Genomic DNA, 12,145 nt, shown 5'->3' with positions numbered 1-12,145 from the left:
CTACATCCTGTTTTGGCTTACTATATAGTAGGGTAGTATGCGATTCAGAACGCGGCCTAGGAGAGGTGATAGGGCTCTGAGGAGACTATAGACTATAGACACTATAGACCATAGAGACTATAGACCATAGAGACATATACACAAATATAGTTTTTATTAAATCTGGACTATTGAAATTGAAAGAGCAAATTGAGTTACAGACACTGATTATTGTGCACAAGGCAAAAAGTCAAACATTAACAGTTACAAAAGTTGTTTGTTTTCACTTCAGAGAATGATGATCACAGAAGAAAATATGATTTTAAGCATCAGTATGCACAGACCACATTATGACAGATGTGTACTGCAGTGGTGGGTGTCAAACTATGGAACTCTTTGAATAATGAACTAAAGCACTGTAGCACAATATTTCAATTTACATTTTGTATAGATATAGAACATTCAGACTGAAAATGCATAGTTGGGTTTTGACCTTGGATTATTATTCATGTATTATATATCTTATGCGTATATATGTTTGGTTTGGTTTATGTTGCATTGTGCTTGTTGGTGGAATGGGCTGACCATTAAGCCAATGCTATGCTCATTTGAATAAGGGGGCAGGTAAAAATAAGATTTTATCTTCATCCTGCTCCTTCTCGATCATGGATGATGATGATGTGGAAATTGAAGCATTATTTGTTTCTTTAGTTGATACAATATACTCATCCATGTGAGAAATAAAAAGACATTCATTCATTCATTCATTCATATCAGACCTGTTTTGGTCCAGATGGGTAAAAGAGTCCCTTCCACTCATGCAAGAACGCCATATATATTCTATTGGTGGGATATACTGAAATAATGATTAGGCTATAATTAGGGGCCAGGCAGCGTAGCTGCCGGAACCCTATTGTATTTGCCTATATTATTATTATTATTCTCCTTCCACTGAAGTCTAACTTCCCATGGACAAAAAATCACCAAAATTTGCACATAGCTCCAGTACTATATCCAAAGTCCTCAACCTGCATTGTAGGTCAATAAACCTAAAGGTGGCGCTACAGCAACAGTCTAAAGTTTAAAACTTAAAAAAATCATAACAAATCAGCCATAGGTGCTATCACTGTAAAACCACCACGTGAATGTAGTCCCAAGTGAGACAAAACCTTCATACACTTTGACCTTGCAGGAATTTTGAAGTCCATCACTCTGATTTCTTCATAAACTGTAAAACCTATCAAACATATCTCCTCCCACATTTTTTGTTCAATTGACACCAAAATTAATATACTGTATCTACAGACTGTCCTTACCAAAGGATCCTCACAGATTTTTGAAATATGAAAAATAGAGCCCACAGCACTTCAAAAAGTGTTACTGTTAACAGTTCTGTATAGTTCCTATTAATTCTCGCCAAATCAATGTCTGATCATCCTCATAAAGAGTGACAACATTGGCCACATATCCAAGATGTAGTATGATTTTTTTCAGAATTTTATCTCAAAAATTGAATTTTTAAAAATATGTTTAATTCTGTCCTCTGAAACCAACACTTCATACAGAGAAAACTACATTACCCACAATCCAACGCAAGCTCCACGAATCTGAGACATCGCTGTTGGCAACCCTACCCAACCCCCGCCGAGGATTACAATGACTAAATTGATTGATTGGCAACTGACTGAGTACACAGCTGCTGAAGTTAATGTTCAATTATGAAAAAAAAAAGCTAACAAAACCTGTGACCCACATTTTTCAATCAATTAATACTATAGTTGCTACACTGGATCTTCAAACTGTCATTCACAAACTCATTGACCAGATTATTGAATTATCAAAATTGAGCTTACAATGCATTAAAATGTTTTACTTATTATTATTATACTCCATCTTCCACTGAAGTCTAACTTCCTGTGGACAAAAAATCACAAAAATGTGCACATAGCTCCAGTACTAAACCCAAAGTCCTCAACCTGCATTGTAGGTCAATAAAGCTGAAGGTGGCGCTACAGCAAAAGTCTAAAGTTTAAAACTTTAAAAAATCATAACAAATCAGCCATAGGTGCCATCACAGTAAAACCACCACGTGAATGTAGGCCCAAGTGAGACAAAACTTTCATACACTCTGACCTTGCAGGAATTTTGATTATTATTATTATTCTCCATCTTCCACTGAAGTCTAACTTCCCGTGGACAAAAAATCACCAAGATTTGCACATAGCTCCAGTAGTATACCCAAAGTCCTCAACCTGCATTGTAGGTCAATAAACCTGAAGGTGGCGCTACAGCAACAGTCTAAAGTTTAAAACCTAAAAAAATCATAACAAATCAGCCATAGGTGCTATCACTGTAAAACCACCACGTGAATGTAGGCCCAAGTAAGACAAAACTTTCATACGCTTTGACCTTGCAGGAATTTTGAAGTCCATCACTCTGATTTCTTCATAAACTGTAAAACCTATCAAACCTATCTCCTCCCACATTTTTAGTTCAATTGACACCAAAATTGATCTACTGTATCTTCAGACTGTCCTCACCAAACGATCCTCACAGATTTTTGAAATATGAAAAATTGAGCCCACAGCACATCAAAAAGTTTTACTGTTAACAGTTCTGTATATAGTTCCTATTTATTCTCGCCAAATCAATGGCTGATCATCCTCATAAAAAGTGACAACATTAGCCACATATCCAAGATGTAGTATGATTTTTTTTTTAGAATTTTATCTCAAAAATTGAATTTTTTAAAATATGTTTAATTCTGTCCTCTGAAACCAACACTTCATACAGAGAAAACTACGTTACCCATAATCCAACACAAGCTCCACGAATCGGAGACATCGCTGTTGGCAACCCTACCCAACCCCCGCCGAGGATTACAATGACTAAATCGATTGATTGGCAACTGACTGAGTACACAGCTGCTGAAGTTAATGTTCAATTATGAAGAAAAGCAAACAAAACCTGTAAAAATTAATAAACATATCTCATCCAACATTTTTCAATCAATTAACACCACACAACTTGCTACACTGGATCTTCAGACTGTAATTCACAAACTCATTGACCATTGTTGAATTATCAAAATCGAGCTTACAACGCATCAAAATGTTTTACAAATGTTTTACGATACGAATGTACAAAATGAACATTGGAATGTCAACTTTCTTGTTGTCCTATTCTCTCGCTTATTGCTCCTAAACTTGTCGGAAATTGCCTGGCCCCGCCTCATCGCTGCGAAGCAGCTTTAATTTCATTTGGTAATGGCTTGTGTGGTCATGTGGTAAATATTCCACAAGGTGGCGCCACATGCCTCTGCTTTGACAGCAAGATCACTTTTTTGGATTTACCCTTTGTATAAAATGTGTTTGTGTGTAAATAAACCTGACTTATGTTATTCACGCAACACCTAAAAAAACTAAGCAGGCTACAATGAATGACTGTGCTCTCCTCCTGCCTGTTCGCCAGTGAAGTAGTAGGGAGGAGCTTGAGTGAAAAAAGAACGGCTCCCACAACTGCGAATCGGTTCCCATCGTTCGTTTTAAAGAGCCGTTCAAAAGAATCGGATCGTTCTTGAACGTCACATCACTACTGTGCAGAGAGGAGCGCTGAGCTGATATAGGTTTCAACCGCAAGCAACGTAGCATATACCGCTATAATGCGAAAACATTTTCTTTTATTTCTGAGAGATCTAATTATGCTTTTTGACCTCAGTTATGACTGACCTTTTTTGGACTATTGACTATGATTAAGCCCGACACATTCATTCACAAATCCAGATCTTCAAACAAGCAACAAGCAATCAAATAAGTGGCAGCGCGTCAACCTTCTTTAAGCGTCCATTGAATTAGGCTTATTTGTTGTTGAAAGCTGTGACACTGAGATTTCTGGTTAGAAGGAAGCTCTAATATCAGGTCTAGTTCAGCAGTGGATTCAGAAACAGACCTGCAAACCTGAGAAGATAAAAGAAAACCGTTACAATGACCATCAGGCACAGTCAGTTGTAGTAGTTGGTGAAACTTTTCTGTGACAAGAGGAGTCTCACCTTAGCTAGCAGGCACCAGCATCCGCCCTGTGAAATAAACACAGAGAGGGTGAAGAGACAGAGGGGACACAATCACTATGTGATATTTCAACAAATAAATCAACATTGCTGCCACCATCCACTGAACACAGGAGCAGTATTCTTGAAAAATACATCTCTCAATGTATAAGTGAATCTTTCTAACATCATGATTATTTTACAGATGCTGTGTACATAACACACAGATGACTGTAAAGACTGGATGACTATGAAGACTGTACATGTTCTCTACACACAGATGACTATGAAGACTGTACATGTTCTCTACACACAGCTGATGACTCACCATTGGATTTCTTCTTCTGGTAGTAGATGAGTCCAGCCAGTGCAAAGACCAGTCCCAGCACCAGCCCAGACGCCCCGATGGCGATCTTATTCCTCTCAGACTCAGGCAGGGACGGGTCTGTCAAGGAGAAATGACCCTTCTGTTAGCATGTGATGACACTGTAGCTGTCCTGTATGTAGCTTCTGACAGACCACCATCTATCATACGCTAGCACACACAGTCACAGTCAGGGTCATTCAGGTACCCAGCCACAACACAGCACTCGTACCCTGCTCACCTGAACTCACCCTAGTACACCATGACAACACCCTAACAACAGCTGAGCAGTGAACTCACCCTAGTACACCATGACAACACCCTAACAACAGCTGAACAGTGAACTCACCCCAGTACACCATGACAACACCCTAACAACAGCTGAGCAGTGAACTCACCCTAGTACACCATGACAACACCCTAACAACAGCTGGACAGTGAACTCACCCTAGTACACCATGACAACACCCTAACAACAGCTGGACAGTGAACTCACCCTAGTACACCATGACAACACCCTAACAACAGCTGGACAGTGAACTCACCCTAGTACACCATGACAACACCCTAACAACAGCTGGACAGTGAACTCACCCCAGTGCTTCACGAGGGGTCTGTCCAGGCTGGCGTGCTCCACCATGCAGGAGATCTTCTCCCCGGATCTGGGCGTGTACTCCAGTTGGGAGTGGAACTGGTAGTACCAGTCACCGTTGACCGACTCCTCAGTGGAGATCACGTCTGAGGTCACTTCCTGTCCATCCCTCTTCCAGGTCACTCTGATCTTTTTGGGGTAGAAGTCATAGGCGCTGCACACCAGCATGGCAGGGTGTCTGCCACTAGAGGGGGTCACTGAGAGAAGTTTGACAGAGGGCTCCACTGATAGTGGAGGAAAAACAGCAACACATTAGTTCATATAACACTATCATTCATATCATATTGATCAGGGTTCTGTTCTCTATTAATTAACTCTATTATTGGTCTTTATTATATATACTGTATTATTGGTCTTTATTATATATACTGTATTATTGGTCTTTATTATATATACTGTATTATTGGTCTTTATTATATATACTGTATTATTGGTCTTTATTATATATACTGTATTATTGGTCTTTAATATGTCTACTCTATTATTGGTCTTTAATATGTCTACTCTATTATTGGTCTTTAATATGTCTACTCTTTTATTGGTCTTTAATATGTCTACTCTATTATTGGTCTTTAATATGTCTACTCTATTATTGGTCTTTAATATGTCTACTTTATTATTGATCTTTAATATGTCTACTCTATTATTGATCTTTAATATAACTGTGTAGATTGATCATGTTTGTTTCTAGATCTCTCTTAGTCCCAGAGGTGACCAGTAATGCAGTCCACCAGTTCTGAATGGTGAAAAACAATATCATCCTCCCATCCCACAAGATGAAAACATCATCATTTAATCATCATCAGGTCTATGTTGCTTTATATCTGTTACGGTCAATGTGAGAAAACGGGGAATGTGAGCATTTCCCGGTTAATGTGCACAATCCCCGACCGTACGGGAGATGTGAGGAATACTAACCAATTTCTCACATCTCCCTCAAGGTGGGGGAATGTGCTCATTACCCGGGAGATGTGAGAAACGCACATGTTCCTCCTACATTCCCCGCGAGGTCGGGGATGTGCGCAATAACCGGGAAAAGCTCACATTCCCCGTTTTCTCACATTGACCGTAACATATCCACCAGACAGAAGCTTCATTACAGGTTTTGTAGTGAACAGATGAAAGAGGTGTCGTATCATCTGGTGAGTGAGAGATGTGATGTTGTTGTGGTGAGGAGGGCAGCTCACCTGTCTTCTCCAGTACGGCAGAGAGGTGGAGCTCAGCGTTGGTCTTGCAGTAACGCTCCAGCTGCGCTCGCATAACAGCCATGAAAGCAGCATCATCATTCCAGATCTTAGCATTATGCAGACCAAACTCAGTGTATCCCTCCCACCTGCCCTTAGTGCTGTTGAACCTGTTAACCTCAATCTTATTATAAATATAAGAGTCTATGTACTCATGCGGTTGCTCTGTAGAGTATAAGCAGTGTGTCACACTGTAGTGCTCATATCCACCTGAAATATTGAAGAACAAATTATGCATAATTACAGTTTTCATCTGAATTCATTACACACTTTATTTCCTCATAATTCATGATAATCATGTCCAAGAACAATTCAGAAACATTTAATACAAATGTTATATGAAACAATATTCAACAATAAGATCACTGTCATTAGTTCATTGATGGAAAGCTAATTATACCTGGTAATACCATAGACTTTATACAGACTGTATTATACAGACTCACAGTGTGTAGTTTATGATAATGTAGCCTACCTGCTTTTTGCGTGGACAGAACCACAGCCATGCAAATGGAAAACACAGTTGACAAGGACATGTTCCTCCAGCGTTCAACTTCTCAACTAGATGAAAGAGAGCAGAGCACTCAGATAATAAACTGACTCTTAACCAAACCAACCAATCTCTGCTTCAGAAAAACACATGTCACATGTTGCTAGGCAGAGGTCAAACATTGTACGTTCATTATTACTGTATGGTCGGTCACTAACAGTTAATTCTCAATCAGAACAGAGTCATTTACATGAATACAGCATTGTTTTTAAACATTGACAAACATTTAATTCAGTTTTACTTTGTATTGAGTTAAAGCGTTGTTTACTCATCATGTTTGGCTCTTCAGGCTGTCACACTCAGTTCTCCTAAATTCAGCCATGCCAACCATATTGACAGTGTTACAGCAACAGACAGACATATCTCTTTATAGGGCAGCACAAGGAATAGCACAGGTATCAACTGACCACTTAAAACTCAATTAACCAATTACATCAAAATCAACAATATCCTGAGTAGCCATTTTGGCAAGTCGTGCAAGGTTTCCTCAGCAAAACAAGGTCTGAGCTGATCCGTGCCATGCCTATGCCACAATGTGTGTATCTGCTTATGGACCGTGTGCTTGGGATCAAATGAGATACCGGGAAAATGATTCATGTTTACAATATGGGAGGGACTGATGTCGAAGAGCAAGCTCTGGAAACATTTGCATCTGGAGAAGTGTTTCTGTCTGAAAACTACAAACCTGAGACATTATGATGAAAGACTATGATGTATTTCCACCAAAAATGTTGTATTTATCAAGCAAAGCATGTAATTGTTGTTGATGTCATTTCTTCACAGAGAGGAGAACTGAGAAGACTTGAATTATACACTGAACTGAACATTTCTTTTCTCTCTCTTTTGTCTCTTGTGTAGGACCCTTGGACCAATCAGATGAGTCATTTCCAGCCTCATCATCTGTATCTAGGTAGACGCTCACATGGCTGTTCAGGCTTGTAGTGTAAATGCACAGTGGATGAGAACTTATGAGGTAACGCAGGGATAGAATACATAGAGTTGGGGTGTCAGAGGCCTCTCACATAAAGGTCTTTATGTAAAAAGAAGATAATGATCATCAGATTGATGGGGACTTGAAAGTGTACAGTACATAACATGAAGCCTATAATGCCATTAGGGAAGTGGCTGATTATATGCTTCAGTTATATTAGAACTAGATGACTAATGGCTATCATGTAAAAGTGAGAATGCATAACGGAATTATTCAATTAATTATTTTACCTTTTTACATTAATATGATAACTCATGTACTGACAAAATGCATAATTTAATCAATCTACCCCCTGAAAACAACAACAAAGAAAGATTATGGCTGCGTTCCTATCCACTTACATCAACTGTTGGTGTGAGAATCTCACTGATCCTGTTTCACAGAAACCAGGCTGTCCAGACAAACCAGTCTGGAGAAGTCCCTAAATATTGAAACCATAAAACTATGGAGCGACTTAAGACAGAAGAATATCTTCAGATTTTTTAGAGCTCCAAAGTTTAGAGGAAGGCTTCTATCTATACAACCACTATTCTGGAGGGTATGTGGGCGTATGGAAGCTGATCATGAACATGTATTCTGGAGCTACCAGAAGATGTGTGTCTGTGCGTGCGTGCGTGTGTCAGTGTACAGTGTTACAGTATATAAAATATCATTTCCGTGTGTTTGGTTAGCTAGGACCTGTACTGAGGGCATCAAAGGTCAGCCTACACGTTACACAGAACACAATGATACACCCGTATCATTCAGTCAATCATAAATCAATCACATGATACCCCTGCCTCATTCAAAACAGTCAATCATTCAAACAGGTGGCGCAGTACCTAGTACTGTCGCCTCACAGCAGTCATTCAAACAATCAGTCATAAATCAATCAAATGATGTGACTGTATCATTCAAACAGTCAATCATAAATCAATCAAATGATGTGGCTGTATCATTCAAACAGTCAATCATAAATCAATCAAATGATACAGCAAGCAAACAAACATCTTTATTTGACAATTGGAGGGTAGGACGCGCCTTCCCAGAAAAAATGACTTGTGGAGCTCAACCAAAAATCCTTAAAGGTGGGGTAGGTAGTTTGATGTCAACAAGGCCTCGGATTGGTCATCTTTTTCAAAAGAACCCGCCCCTTCCTCCTGTCAATCATGATGTAATCCCTCCCTCCAAACATGACTGGTAGGTGTGACGAGATAGATACCCTGATTGGTCAATACATTCGGGCGCGGTGCATTCTTTGAATCCAAAATACAGAGGCAGCGGTAAACACGGAGATCCAAGTTTATTCTCAGAGCACTTCTGTTACTGATAGCTGAAAGGATATTATGCCAATCTTACCAAATAAAGCCAAAAGCAAACTGCCTATCCCACCTTTAAGTCTTTTTCTCTGAATTATTTGATGAATTATGTCTAATGTTTTCCCCCCTGAAAACAACAATGACTGTGGCAAAGTACCTATCGTCTAACCTACAGTAAGTCTTTAAATTCTGGCCATGTGTCCAACCTTCTTTATCAGCCAACCCGCTGTAGGCTAGTTATAGTTTATATTACAGTCATTTGTACAGTCAGTTTAAACCAGTCATCTTCATAACAACAGCCTTCGGGTGCAGGAAACTCTTCATCTGATGGTAATATGCGTACCTGGTCAAACACTACTGTACTTAGAAACCCAACCACCCCCTGAGTGAATGAATAACATTGAACATGGCCAGAAAGAGAGTTGAATTTAAATAAAAACAACATGGCTTTATCTGTCTGTATGTCTTCAAAATGACTGATATTTTGATTTATGAATGTTCATTTCTCTATTCTTCAACCTGGACCATGGTGTGAGTTTCTGTACTGTGTGATGATATGACAGAGGTCTGTTCCATGTTCTGTGGTCTGTCCTGTTCCTCATCTCAGGGCCGGTCAGTGCTGCTACAGCAGGGTGTTTACCTCCAGCTTCCCCTCCACTGAAAGACATGAGGTCTGGAAAGTCCCACATCTCCACTTTCACTTCACTAATCTCTCATCAGCCAATGGCAGATTTTATGTGAGAGTTGTTCTTACCATGTCATCTGTTGCTAGGTGAGGTGATTCTGATCACAGGAGCAGAACAAGTGTGCACTGTGGCTGGGGCATAAGGGGTGGGCAGGAGGATATGTAGCACCTCCTATTGGGCTTAGGGGTCATTACAGCTTAAGTGCACCTCAATGCCCCTCCACCCACTTATCCAGCTCCTATATAGGCAGGAAGACTTTACAGGTAGACAAACAGACAGACACACAGGCAGGCCGGCTGGCAGAGAAAAAGCAACATGTTTTCACATCCATCACACTGAAGCTAACCTGGAAACAAGCTGCATTCCTTTAGTGTTCGGTTCTGAATTATTTGATGAATTATTTCATTTTTTGTACCCGGAAACCAACCTGTCCAGACAAACCAGTCTGGAGAAGTCCCTAAATATTGAAACCATAAAACTATGGAGCGACTTTGGACAGAAGAATATCGTCAGAAATGCTTCAGACTCTTTGCATCACCAGTTACTAAGAGAAGCTGTATATAACTGAGAGCTACATCAACTCCTCCTATTGTGTGTGTGTGGGTGTGTGTGTGTGTGTGTGTGTTAGTATACTGTATATGAAATAGAATTTATGTGTGTTTGTTGAACCAGGACACTTCACCGTACAGGTTAGAGGTCATCAAAGATCAGCCCACACGTTACACAGGACACAATGATACCCCTGCATCATTCAAACCGTCAATCATAAATCTATCAAATAATATCCCTGAATCATTCAAACTGTCAATCATAAATCTATAAAATTATATCCCTAAATTATCCAAACCGTCAATCATAAATCTATCAAATAATATCCCTGAATCATTAAAACCATCAATCATAAATCTATCAAATTATATCCCTGCATTATTTAAACAGTCAATCATAAATCTATCAAATTATATACCTGAATCATTCAAACAGTCAATCATAAATCTATCAAATGATATCCCTGCATTATTTAAACAGTCAATCATACATAATTTTCACAGCGTTTTACAGGTTTTTTCACAGAGTGCTGAACAAAATACTAAACCAAAAGTGAAGCATGCTACACTCCCTGCCTAGCGTCGTTTGTATTAAATGACCGCTTGCCAACATGGTGACCATGGACACCACACAATTAAAAACTGAAGACATGATTATATTGCACACAGAGGAGTCAATCAATCAATCAAAGCTTTATTTGTATAGCGCATTTCATACCCAGAGGCAACACAATGCGCTTTACAGAGAACAAGGGAGGTGGGCAGATGTCCCACCCCTACATATTCCAGAGGGAAGCAAAAAAACAGCTGAGCTGTGAGCTGTAAAAATTCTTCGCTGACCCCTCTCAACAAGGCGATCGAGCAAGCTCCTGGAGTATGTTTGTTTACCGGCTAAGAACATTTATAAAGCAATAAAAAACACTAAATTACATTTTCAGAGTAAGAGAGGCTAATAACATCATAGGAGAGACATGGCAAACACTGGTGTGTGTCTGTGTGTGCGTGAATGTGCCTGGGCCCAGATAGAGGCAGGGGTCAGGGGTAGGGTCGGGGTAGGAAAAGGATAAGAAGTATAAGTGAAACATGAATGATATGGCTGAACTCTTTACACAACACCAAAACCAAGGAATGCTGACAAGCAGAGTGTCCAGAGGAGTCAAGCAGCAAAGAGAAAGTACTGTAGAAACCTGAAGCTGACATCAAACAACATATTTGTACCTATACAACAACTGGAGGTGTTTTTGGCCCCACATTGAAAATGAATGTATAAAGACACAGACTGTCAAGTCGTTCTCATAGAAAACTCATGTCAGCCCCAAGGCAATGAATTGTTTAATCATTATACAACGGTTAGTTCTGGTTCTTGATTCTGATTGGCTGGAAGCCGTGTTAAAATTAAGCAATAAACCCCGAGAGGCCGTGTGTTATAGTGATTTTATAACAGCTAGTTGGTGTTGTCCGCTTCGCGTCGTGCCTAACAACGCCCCCTAGCTGTTATATGATCACTACACAACCTCTCATGGTTTATTGCTTAATTTTAACTTTAATTGTGATTTTAATTTTGACTTTAGGGAAGTGGAAATGTTTTTGTTGTTGTTTCATGTTTATGAGATGTTATTTTACATACAAGAGTATATCTATACCAGTGGTTAAAAAAGTCTCCAACGTACTTCAGGCGAGACACGGATGTCAACGCCGGGCTAATCGGCAGAGGCCAATCAGTCACACCCCGTATGACGCAACCCACCAGCTGACTGTCAGCTGTCATAGCATTGGTTCAGCTCGCTA

Source organism: Borostomias antarcticus (genome assembly GCF_949987555.1).
Source record: "Borostomias antarcticus genome assembly, chromosome: 24".
Lineage (NCBI taxonomy): Eukaryota > Metazoa > Chordata > Actinopteri > Stomiiformes > Stomiidae > Borostomias > Borostomias antarcticus.
Note: the sequence above shows the minus strand (reverse complement) of the source record.